The sequence below is a fragment of the Carcharodon carcharias genome, chromosome 5 (assembly GCF_017639515.1).
Source record: "Carcharodon carcharias isolate sCarCar2 chromosome 5, sCarCar2.pri, whole genome shotgun sequence".
NCBI lineage: Eukaryota > Metazoa > Chordata > Chondrichthyes > Lamniformes > Lamnidae > Carcharodon > Carcharodon carcharias.
In genome coordinates, this window is record NC_054471.1 from 193,573,298 (window position 1) to 193,586,472 (window position 13,175).

At 42.9% G+C, this 13,175-nt stretch overlaps 1 protein-coding gene and 1 pseudogene across 8 annotated transcripts in view; both read right to left on the reverse strand.

The window, feature by feature from the left end:
* The window catches only part of dtnba (dystrobrevin, beta a), a 464,573-nt gene that overhangs the window by 208,018 nt on the left and 243,380 nt on the right, over positions 1-13,175 (reverse strand). The gene's annotated exons all lie outside the window — the stretch shown is intronic.
* Positions 10,657-11,090, reverse strand: LOC121278169 (annotated as a pseudogene).

Below are 13,175 nucleotides of genomic sequence, written 5' to 3' on the forward strand. Positions count from 1 at the left end.
ATCCCTCGCTATCAACATCCGGGGGGTTACCATTGACCAGAAACTGAATTGAAATAGCCATATAAATCCTGTGGCTATAAGAGCAGGTCAGAGGCTAGGAATCGTGCGACAAGTAACTCACCTCTTGACTCCCCTCCATCCATGGATGTTGCCTGGTCAACCCTGGGTTTGATTACATATCGGTTATGTAGGACCATTCCTGGGTACCATGTTCTTGTTAATTGTAGATGCACATTCCAATTGGATGGATGTAGATGAAATCAAGTCGCCAACATCAAATGCAACTATCGAGAAGCTACGTCACAGGTTCAGTATACATGGCCTACATGAAATAGTCATTTCAGATAATGGCACTGCTTTCACAAGCACAGAGTTTCAGAAATTTATGGATCTGAATGGAATCTGACAAACTAAAACAGCCCCTTACCATCCCTTATCGCATGGCCTAGCCGAGAGGACAGTACAAACTTTTAAGTCTGCTATGAAAAAGCTATCAGGAGGAACTCTGGAATCTTGTCTTTCCCGGTTTCTTTTCAGTTATCGTCAATGCCACATTCGATTACAGGTTCAACACGTTCGGAGCTATTAATGAAATGCCATCTGTGTACACGCCTACATCTTGTGTTTACAAATTTAGAGGGGAAGGTGGTGCAGGACCAGAGTAACCTGAAGTTTAACCATGACATACACTGTAAAGATCACACTTTCAGTGTAGATGACACGGGATAAGTACGGAATTTCAGCAGTGGACCCTGTTGACCTCCTGGAGCCATTATCTCAGAGACTGGTCCACTATCTTACCAAGTACAAGTGGGAGATAGGATAATCCAAAAGCATGTCAATCCTTTGTGTGCCAGGGAGACATTTCAACAATCAACTGATCCACCTATGGTTAATGCTGAACCATCAATTCCTGAGGTGTCTGACCGACCTAGAATAGACATGCCAAATGTCTCTGAAGAGTCCCCAAATCCTGAACTGCCATGCTATGATGATGTGTCTCATACTGCAGTTCCAGATCCTGTTGATCCCGTTCAGGAACTTCCAGTGGTAGAGCTACGCCCCTCTAGCCGTATAAGAAGAGCACCTCACTTGATTTATAATCACCTGAAATTGTATATTTGTTTGCTGGATTGTTCAAATGTTTTCCTGAACTTAGTAATTGTAAAAAAGTTAAAGGGGGAGGAAATGTGGTAAGGTGGGGGGGGGGGTACAGTCCCTCCTTTCTATCAATCGGGGGTCACATGATGTACAACGGGGGTTCCGACCAGTGAGCGTTTAGCGTAGGCAATCGAGGGGGAAGCTTCCTGACGAGAATCCTGGTCGAGTGTGAAAGCACCTGTAAATCTCTCTGTAATAAAGTTTAGCTGTTTCTAGACGAAACCTGTCTACTCCTTCCTCATCGCCAATTGTGGTGGTTCGGCGGAGCATTATCCAACCTCGCTCACTTTGCTGGATTCCACAGCATTTCAAGCAAGCAACCTCTGCTAAAGTACAATGACACCAAATGATCTCTCTATTCATCATCCAAGAATGAGACAAATTTATATGTACCTGTAGGTTATGTGATCACATTCAAACTACCAGAAGATGGCTCGCTTCAACTAAATGACCGCCAACTGGAATCAGTGATACCGCTCTTGTCTTCAATTCAACTAATTCTGGTTTCAATCCCTGCTACCGGCTTGGCCCATAATCCAGGCTGATGTTTGATTGTAGGATAAGAGGAGGAAAGAGTCTTATTTCTATGGCCTGTACCTACTTTTGCAACCTCAGGATGTCCTAAAGAACTTCGCAACCAATGAAGTCCTTTTGAAGTACAGTAATCGCTGCAACTAATGTAGGAACAGGCCAGCTAATTTATGCACAGCAAATATTAGACGAACAATAATTGGCATTTATATAGCATCTTTAATATAGAAAAATGTCCCAAAAAAGGCGCTTCACTGCAGAACTATCAAACAAAATTTGACACTGAGCATTAGGATAAGTGACCAAAAACTTTGTCGAAGACTAATTTTTTTAAGGAGCACCAGAAGGAAGGAAGGAGAGGTAGAGACAGAGAGGTTTAGGGCATTCCAGTGCTTAGGTGGTGAATAGAGATCTTTAGGTGTCGTTGTATTTTAGCAGATGTTGCTTGCTTGGGATGCTGTCATACAAGGCTGCAAAAAAGTATCTTGGAGCTTAGGGCCTAGACAGCTAAAGGCCCAGCAATTAATGGGGGAACCAGTATAAATCAAGAATGCACAAATGGCCAGAATTGAAGTGCAGAGATGTTGGAGGCTTGTAAGGCTGGAGAAGGTTATAGAAATAGGGAAGGGCCAGGCTACGGAGGGATTTGAACATAAAAGTGAGGATTTTAAAATCAAGGTATTGGTAGACAGAGAACCAATGTAGGTTAGCGAGCACAAGGGTGATGGGTGTGAGTAACGATTATGTGCCACAGAGTTTAGAGAAGCTCAAGTTTATTGAGGGTGCAAAGTTGGAGACCAGCAAAGTGAGCATTGGAATAGTTGAGATGAGATGATATTGGCGTGTATGATGCTTTCGGGAAATGATCAGGAGCAGAAATAGGCAATGTTGTGGAGGTGCAAGGAAGCAATCCTGATGGCAAGGATCTGGGTCAGAAGCTCATCCTAAAGACAAATAGGCTGTCAGGAAGAAATGGTCTGGTTCAGTGGCCAGGGAGAGTGCTGGAGTTGGTTGCAATAGTGAATACAGTTTGTGGCATGCATTTGTCAATTTTTAATTGGAGGACATTTCTGTTCACACAATCAAAATAGCAAATCAGAAACAATGAATGGTCTTGAATAAAGGTGTTTTCAAAAAGGTGTTTTAAATGCAAAGCAGCAGTTGCCAAAAGTGATAAAAAGAGTGTGCTTACAAAGCTACTGTATTCATCAAAACTTTGTATTGTATTGAAAAGAAATAGAATTCTTTCAGCTATTTCACAGAACATAATTTTAAGTCCTAGAATCACTTTTAAACAAATTGCTTTCATGATTTATAATTCCAGAGCTAGCAAGGCCCTTCTTTCTCAGAGTCTTGGATACCATGCAAGAAAATGTTTGACATCTGACAGGCAGTCCCTTCCCAATCTTAAGACTCAAATAACACCTTCTACCAGTCTTTCCTACCTGTTTAATCAATATGAGCCTCATCATGGTTTCTTTAACCTTTCTTTTCACGTGCCTCTAAATTTTCAAATGTATTATCCTTCATGTTGTTTCTGCTCAGGGTGAAATCCAGAATCAATGCACAATTTCCTACTCTAAGTCATTCTTTCCCCTGACCGCAAATTGCACTTTTTCAGTCTTTTTTCTGACACTAACTTTTTGAAGACCTTGCATCAAATAATCACTATTTTCCGACTGATTTTTGTTTTTGCTGTTTTAGAGATTGGCTCTATACCTGGGGTTTAAAATATTAGAACAAAAAATCCCTGTTGCTTTTCTCTGAATTGCAATACACTTTGAAGGTAGGGTAACCCAAACTGTGCACAGTGTTCCAAATATCGCCTCATCACAGAATGATTCAAATCAAATAAAATTACCCTCAAATGCACCCTAGTACTTTACGAATGCTGAATAAAGTTATAAATATGACTACTTATAACTGGAAAGTGTGTTAACAATGGGCTTGTCTGAAGTGTTTGGCCCATATTAACTGACTAAGCGAAATAAATCTACCTGAAATAGCAGTATCAACAATTAGTTAAATATATTGGAGATGGCATCTGGAAAATCCTTGATCTTACATTTTTGTTGATTGTATTTTATACATTGACCTGAAGATGTCATGATTGTACAATAGGGCTGTCCAGTGATTTTGCTGTCTATTGCAATTATTAAATCATGATGAAATGTAAGGCTGAAGATAATTGTGTTATGAGATCGAGATAGCAAATACAAAGCGTTTGAATTAACTTGACTGAAATTAGGCATGTAGTCAGCAAGGCAAGGCAGTTACCACATGCAAGAGACAAGCCAGGATGTCATGTCTGATCTCAGACATGGTATAAATTTGGATTGATATGTTTCTGGCAACTGCACAAGTCTTTGCTGTTCATTTAATCATCCCAAATTTGAAAGTATACTTTGACTATTTATTCTTAGGGAATCTACTTTAATGCTGGATGTATTATAATAGCTAAACCAAAAGGACAGACAGGCTTATACAACAACATGCATTCATATTGTGCCTTTCACATAATAAAGCAGGTCAAAGCACTTAACATGAGCATAATCAGATAAACATAGGCAAGCTATATTCATAAGTTATGATGCATTGGTAGGAGCTAAAATAAATGTTATTGTAATGTATGATAGTGTACAGTCGCCAATGTGATGTTGTACCATAACAGCAAGAACCATTGTTCCAAGATTCAACTGTGTGAAAGGCATCACTGAAATGCTTTTTTACAGTAACTCATTTTCAATGATCCACCCAGATACAACCTTACACCATCCAGTGTACACATTTTTTAGGTTTCCTTTTAAATGTCTTACAATTAATCATATTTAGATCCATCTTCCATTTTTTGTTTACTTATTTTGCCCAACTTCTGTCAAACTTCTGTTAAACACGTTAAATTTCTTATAAGCAGTTGGTGAAGGAGGAGACCAACATCAGTCTTCACTCAGTTTGACATTGATTCTGAAAGTGAGACATTAACCTACAATGCTCCACTAGTGTCTCTTTTGAACCAATAAACAAAATATAAACCAAGTAACTAATTAAAGGGGCACTGTAACAAAAAGAACAAAAGTTTTAAAGGAAATACATTGAATTAAAATGCTATTTCTGGGTGATGATGGATAATAGCCCCTGTGGTGCCCACCAGTCGGGGAAGGTTTCTAATGTACAGGTGGGCACTGCGTGCTTCCTCCCACCCCCCCCACAAGGGGCACCAAGGCACAAATGTCACCATGGAAGAGAGGCAGACATTCGGGCCAAACAACCCCCTCAGCTGCCCGCTGCCACCTCGATCTCTGACCTTCCTCCAGTACCCCTCCCTCTCCGTGATCTGAGGGTTGACAAAACAAAAGCGTCCTCAAAACAAAAGCTTACAAAGCAAATGCCATAACTTGTGCAAATTTCAGAAGTCTCTCCAAGACAGCTCCCTGAGGCTCCTCAAAACCACCCCGCAGCAGCCCTCAGGGAGCTGCTTCTGCTGGTTTTAAATGCCACGCACCTGACACTCACCACACTCCTGCCCCTCTGCCGGCACATCGCCAACGTCCGGGCGTGTTTCACGCTGGCCGGCCCTTAATTGGCCAGCCAGCGTGGAATGGCATGGGGGGTCTGATCGCAGCAGAAGCGGAAATCGCAGCTGCTTCTGGGCCTGCCGATCAAGTGCGCGCAACAAGTGCAAAATTCAGACCCAAGCAACTAAAGGCAAGAGACAAGTCCAGGTTTTTACATTATCTCGTGCAAAGCAATTCATTCTTGCATGGCACTTCCCCAAACAAGGGTCAAGTGTCCCGTTGGGCCCAGCACTCACCCCTTTCCCTCCACCTAGTGCTGCTGGTTGTTTCCAGTCTGTAACTGCAAAGAAGAAACTGTCTTCCCCAGATGTAGCAAAGGTTTAGCTTATCACAATGTTCAGGCATTAGCATCAGTCTCCCAGAAAGGAACGGCACAAGCTAACGGTTCTCAGTGTTAGCCAAGAATGGATTATAATTTTCTCTGGGGACAGCACATCTTTGCTTGAAGCTGGCCTACTTGTAAATTTTAGCTGAAGCTACAAAGACATAACTGATAAAAACCTGAGGAATAGAATTAGATGATTCACATGAAAATCACATTGCCCACTCATAGCAAATTTACAAGAACGAAAGAGAATGAAACTGGACAGACCACCCGGCATCGACCTGGGCAACTGGAGACGACAATGGCAATCTCAGCTCTGTCGATCCTGCAAAGTCCTCCTTACTAACATCTGGAGGCTAGTGCCAAAATTGGGAGAGCTGTCTCACAGACTAGTCAAGCAACAGCCTGACATATTCATTCTCACAGAATCATACCTTACAGATAACGTCCCAGACATCACCATCCCTGGGTACGTCCTGTCCCATCGGCAGGACAGTGGTATACAGTCAGGAGGGAGTTGCCTTGGGAGTCCTCAACATCAACTCTGGACCCCATGAAGTCTCATGGCATCAGGTCAAACATAGGCAAGGAAACCTCCTGCTGATGACCACATTCCTCAGCTGATGAATCAGTGTTCCTCCATGTTGAACATCATTTGGAGGAAGCACTAAGGGTGGCAAGGGCACTGAGTGTACTCTGGGCGGAGAACTTCAATGTCCATCACCAAGAGTAGCTCGGTAGCACCACTACAGACCGAGCTGGCCAAGTCCTAAATGACATAGCTGCTAGACTGGGTCTGTGGCAGGTGGTGAGGGAAACAACAGTAAAAAACATATATGACCTCATCTTCACCAACCTGCCTGCCACAGATACATCTGTCCATGACAGTATTGGTAGGAGTGACCACCACACAGTCCTTGTGGAGACAAAGTCCTGCCTTCACATTGAGGATACCCTTCATCGTGTTGTGTGGCACTACCACCATGCTAAGTGGGATAGAATTTGAACAGATCTAGCAACTCAATACTGAGCATCCATGAGGTGCTGTGGGCCATCGGCAGCAGCAGAATTGTACTCGAACACAACCGGTAACCTCATGGCCCAGCACATCTCCCACTCTACCATTGCCATCAAGCCAGGGGATCAACCCTGGTTCAATGAAGAGTTCAAAAGGGCATGTCGGGAGTAGCACCGGGCATACCTAAAAATGAGATGTCACTCTGGTGAATCTATAAACAAGACTACTTGCGTGCCAGACAGCATAAGCAACAAGTGATAGACGGAGCTAAGCGATTCCACAACCAAAGGATCAGATCTAAGCTCTGCAGTCCTGCCACATCCAGTCATGAATGGTGGTGGACAATTAAACAACTCACTGGAGGAGGAGGCTCCACAAATATCCCCAACTCCAATGTTGGAGGAGCCCAGCACATCAGTGCAAAAGATAAGCATTCGCAACAATCTTCAGCCAGAAGTGCCGAGTGGATGATCCATCTCAGCCTCCTCTGGAGGTCCCCAGCATCACAGATGCCAGTCTTCAGCCAACTCGATTCACTCCATGTGATATCAAGAAATGGCTGAATGCACTGGATACTGCAAGGGCTATGGGCCCTGACAACGTTCCCGCAATAGTACTGAAGACTTGTGCTCCAGAACTTGCCGTGCCTCTAGCCAAGCTGTTCCAGTATATCCACAACACTAGCATATCCCCGGTTATGTGCAAAATTGCCCAAGTACGTACTGTACACAAAAAACAGGGCAATTCCACCCCGACCAATTACTGCCCCATCAGTCTACTCTCCATCATCAATAAAGTAATGGAAGGGGTCATCAACAGTGCTATCAACCAGCACTTGTTTAGCAATAACCTGCTCACTGACGCCCAGTTTGGATTCCGCCAGGGCCACTCAGCTCCTGACCTCGTTACAGCCTTGGTTCAAACATGGACAAAAGAGCTGAACTCCAGAGGTGAGGTGAGAGTGACTGCCCTTGACATCAAGGCAGCACTTGACCGAGTGTGGCATCAAGGATCCCTGGCAAAACTGGAGTTAATGGGAACTGGGGGAAAACTCTCTGCTGGTTGGAGTCATATCTAGCACAAAGGCTGTAGTTGTTGGAGGTCAGTCATCTCAGCACTGCAGGAGTTCCTCGGCCCAACCATCTTCAGCTGCTTCATCAATGACCTTCCTTCCATCATAAGGTCAAAAGTGGGAGATGTTTGCTTATGATTGTACAATGTTCAGTACCATTCGTGACTCCTCAGTTACTGAAGCAGCCATGTCCAAATGCAGCAAGACCTGGATAATATCTAGGCTTGGGCTTTCAAGAGGCAAGTAACATTCACACCACACAAATCCCAGGCAATGACCATCTCCAACCAGAGAGAACCTAACCATCGCCCCTTGATGTTCAATGGAATTACCATCACTTAATCCCCCACTATCAACATCCTGGGGGTTACCATTGACCAGAGACTGAACTGGACAAGCCACATAAACATTGTGGTTACAAGAGCAGGTCAGAGGCTAGGAATAGTACGACGAGTAATTCGCCTTCTAATTCCCCAAAGCCTGTCCACCATCTGCAAGGCACAAGTCCGGAATGTGATGGAATACTCCCTGCTTGCCTGTATGAGTGCAGCTCCCACAACACTCAAGAAGCTGGACACCATCCAGGACAAAGCAGCCCGCTTGATTGGCACCACATCCACAAACATTCACTCTCTCCACCACCGACGGACAGTAGCAGCCAGTATGTACCACCTACAAGATGCACTTGGAACACACCAGGGCTCCTTCAGACAGTAACTTCCAAACCCACAATCACTACCACCTAGAAGGACAAGGGCAGCAGATAGATGGGAACAACCACCATCTGGAAGATCCCCTCCCAAGTCGCTCACCATGCTGACTTGGAAATATATCACCGTTCCTTCACTGTCGCTGGGTCAAACTCCTGGAACTTCTTCCCTAACAGCACTGTGGATGTACCTAGACCACATGGACTGCAGTTCAAGAAGGCAGCTCACCACCACCTTCTCAAGGGCAATTAGGGACGGGCAGCCAGCGAAGCCCACATCCCATGAATGAATAAAAAAAAATTTGTATAGTGATTGCCATTCATTCTAAAAATAAAAGAGAAAATGTAATGGTATATATAAGAAGCAGAGTGTTTAATAATACATAATTATGGGATAAATGAATCCAAAATTTGAATTACATTTTTGAGACGATCTCAACTAAATGTCACCATGTTCCTTTGACGATGTGACCAGCTATCACATTACTCTGCGTCAATCATGAGGTTCAGTTAGACCCCATTCTTTTTAATGCACTTAATCAAGCAGAAAGGAAACTATAAATTAAGCACATTTCTGGTAAAATCTTGTTTAAAACTGTGTGTTATCAAAATACAGTGTTAATCTGTCTGGATAAGTGTGGGGACTAAAACAAATTATGCACATTCCAGACTCCAAACTGGCACAAGTTGAAAAGATCTGTCTCTATGTTATACTGTTAGAATGTTACTGTACACATGCAATTCAGGAAATCCATATCCTATCATTATTTTAATGACTTACTTAAAACAATTCCAATTTTTAATACTAACTAGGGCAACTATAAGGCTAAATTATCATTGGGGATTGGCATTTACTCATGAAGGCCTTTTATTTTTATAAGTTTTTTTATTATTATTTCTTTAAGTCAATCCTCAGATGTAGACTCAGCATTCTAAACATCCATCTGAGAAATGCTTCTCCCATAGATACGCTGTGCAAATATCGGGAAGAGGGTTAGTATAGCTCTTCAGTATGCCTGCTCCATAGAATGGAACTTGAACTCGATAGTCTCATATTGGGTTGGTTTTTCTCTCTCTCTCTCTCTCTCAAAAAAAATCAATAATCTTTGCCATAAAGATCCATTTTCAAAAGAAAAGTTAATGCTTTAAAAAAAACTTCATCAGTGGAATTAGATGTTGATATTTCCACATGCCTCTTAATTGTTTCATAATATACTCCATAAATACTCATTATGTTCTGTCTCCATCTGATTGAGAAGTTAAATTTTCTTTGTGACATCTGTAATGAATGTGCATGATTTGAGTAATACAGATGAAGCATTGACTTGCTTGCTTCTATTAACTAATCACAAGGCAGCTTCAAGCTGACCGAGAGTGCTATGCATATAGGCCTATCCACTGCACACAGGCATCCTGACAAGCAATATCCATCAGTTCACATTGTACATTCAATTGAAAATCTTCTCCAGTGAAAAATAATCAGAATAAAATGCAACAGGAATGCTTCCCAAACAGCAAACGTGTTCTAGTGAAATAGTAAAAATAAGATAATGGAGCTTTGGCAGCGAGCGTAAGGAAGTGCAAAAGGAATGGCGCGATAATAATTCTGGTGAGGAATTTGTTGGATTTCTACAGACCTCAGAATAAAGGATGTGCAGACATCAACGGGCTTGCAGAGTTGTCTGTGTCCAGTTCACAATGTTCGACTAACAGCTCTTTCAACACAGATACAATCAGGGGAAGTGAATGAAAGCTTAATAACTGAAAAATGATGGTTCAATGACTAAATGCGCATTGTAATGTGGCACTGAACCATTTCAGTCAGGAAGGTTCCAGATTTGATGCCTGTTCTGAGTTGAGCTACTAGTCAGCAGGCATCGTGGTCGGAATTACTCCAGTTAGTTTCAGTTGCCTCGTGCTTCGTAAGAGGAGAAAATAAATCAGTAACCTTGCACGGAAGCGTAAATGTGGAAGAACTGGTCAACCACCATTGCTGAATCCCACACGATAAACATTCTGGGGGGGTCACCATTGACCATAAACCTTACTGAACCAGCCATATAAATACTGTGGCTACAAGAGCAGGTCGGAGGCTGGGAATTCTGCAGTGAGTAGCTCACCTCTTGACTCACCAAAGCCTGTCCACCAGCTACAAGGCACAAGTCAGGAGTGTGATGGAATACTGTCCACTTAATTGGATGAGTGCAGCTCCAACAACACTCATGAAGCTCAATACCATCCAGTATTTTTTTTTTTTGTTTTTGTTTTTATTTATGAAACATATCACTTTCCTCTGAAATAGCTATCAATGACATCCTTGGCTTGTGAGTCTTTGCCATAATCCTTGACAACAACACAACTGCAGCCTATGAAGCCTTGTGAGGTTTCCCTTCTTGGTCTATTTTGCACAGGCCTACCCATTCACAATGTTTCTTGTTGTCTTCAACCTGAATCAGGTTGATATGACGCTCAGCACAGAGTGCCTCGACCAACTTAACATACCGTGCCTCATCACAATTGTCTGCCAGGACACACAAGTGAGCCTGTCGTTTGTCCAGCACCTTGACAGTTTCCTGGAGACCACAGCACAAGCCATTGTGGATGTATGCAGTTTTCAGCACTTCCTGAAGTACAGCGTTAACATCCATGACACCGTTAACATCCATGACACCGCCTGCACTTATGCATTCCTTGGCCATTGCGCTGCTGCTTGTCCCGGGAAAGGGCAGTTTCCTGCCCAAGCGGATCCATGGACAAGATGGCGGAGAGAGCATAATGCAGTCCACTTGATCGGCACACCATCCACCAACTTAATCATTCACTCCCTCCACCATTGACACACATGGCAGCAGTGTGTACCATCTACAAAATGCACTGCAGCAAACATATCACGGCTTCTTTGACAGCACCTTCCAAACCCACGATCTCTACCACACAGAAGGACAAAAGCAGCAGACACATGGTCATGCCACCATCTGCATGTTCTCCTCAATGTCACACACTATCATGACCTGGATATCACTATTACCTTCACTGTTACGGAGCCAAAAATCTGGAACTCCCTTATGAATAGAGCTGTGGGTTAACTACACTACATGGAGTGTAATGTTTCAAGAAGGTAGCTCAACACCCCCTTCTCAAAAACAATCAGGTTTGGGCAAAAAATGCTGATCTTGGCAGTGATGCCCACATTCTATGAATGGCTCCTTAGGCAGCACCTTCCAAAACCACGACCATTACCATCTAGAAGGACAAGGGTAGCAGATACATGGGAACACCACCACCTGGAAGTTCATCTCCAAGCCACCTACCATCTTGTCTTGGAAATATATCGCTGTTCCTTCACTGTCGCTGGGTCAAAATCCTGGAACTCCCTCCCTAACATCACTGTGGGTGTAACTACACCACAGAGACTGCAGTGGCTCAAGAAGGCAGCTCACCACCATCTTCCCAAGAGCAATTAGGGATGGGCAATACATGCTGGCCTTGCCAGCGATGTCCACATCCTATAAATGAATTGAAAAAAAGAAAAACAGCACTGTCTTAAGCTGCCAATGGACACTTGGATGAAGGAGCAGTGCCTGACAGCACCTCTGGCGTCATACCAATTATGACTCAACATCCTTAGAATAGACGGTGTGATAAAGATTACTCAAATTTTCTTTTGCCTGCCTGCATAGAAACTTAAAATTATGAATGCAAGTCTTTCTTTAAACAAAATCAGTTGTTGGCAAATCACCATAGATTCACATCTTGTAATGGGGAAGATCAGCAATTACTTTCACAAGGAACACTTTGCAGGTAAAGAAAAAAACAAGAATCAAAATAAGAACTGTCAGGCCTTATCTCTGTAACTCTGTAACCTCTGTAAAAGGAACTCTTTGTGACAGTGCATGTCAAGTGAAACCATGGCAGCAACAGATGCCAGCGAGCAGCCAACTTATTTGGCACCAACACCAGCAGTTGGTGCATTTTTTTTGTAACAGTGCTGAAAATCTGAAACAAAAACATGCAGTGCAAGAAATATACGGCAGGTCTTTAACATCTGAAGTGTGTGGTAATGCTAATGTACGCCCTTCACCAGAACCTTCACCTGATTACAGCTCTCTATCTGAGCCGTTTATACATTTTTTTTTTCTCCTTTAAGATGTGGATTTAGGTGCTCTGTGTTTCCAGCAAATTTTCATTAAAAGGTCCGAAGAAACTGATTTGATTCCGTCACGTAGACTCGTTTTTCTTCTTTGAGCTTCAGAACTCCCAATTACTTAACTTCTCAAATTCAACCCCCCCCCCCCCCCCAATGTCTGTTTTCTGCTTTCGTTATGTTCTTAAGAGTTAATTCATTCTACACATATTTTAATCTAGATCTATTTTTTAAGCGGTGGGGGGGGGGGGTTGGCGGGGAAGATGCAAGGAAAACAGAGTGAATTTATTCAAATAGTCTCTTAGTTACTGATCTTAGCATTGGATTGCTAAAGTATTTGAAGGTCAGTAACACTAAATAACTAAAATAAGCCAAACAATGTAACATCAAGATTTGCTATTTTTTTTAAAAATACTTCTACAGCCTTCTTCTACAGGGTGTGATTTTTAAAAATCACCAAATAGCCTTTCCAAAAGGTTAAGGACCCGCCACTCCTGAAAAAGTACTTCCCACTCCATCCTTCCTAATCCTTCACAGAATTTATGGGCATCCCTCATCAGTTTGCACACAGTACAGGAGGCTGTTTCTACAACACAGTATTCACCGCACGCACAGTCACGGAACTTGTACCAAATCAGAA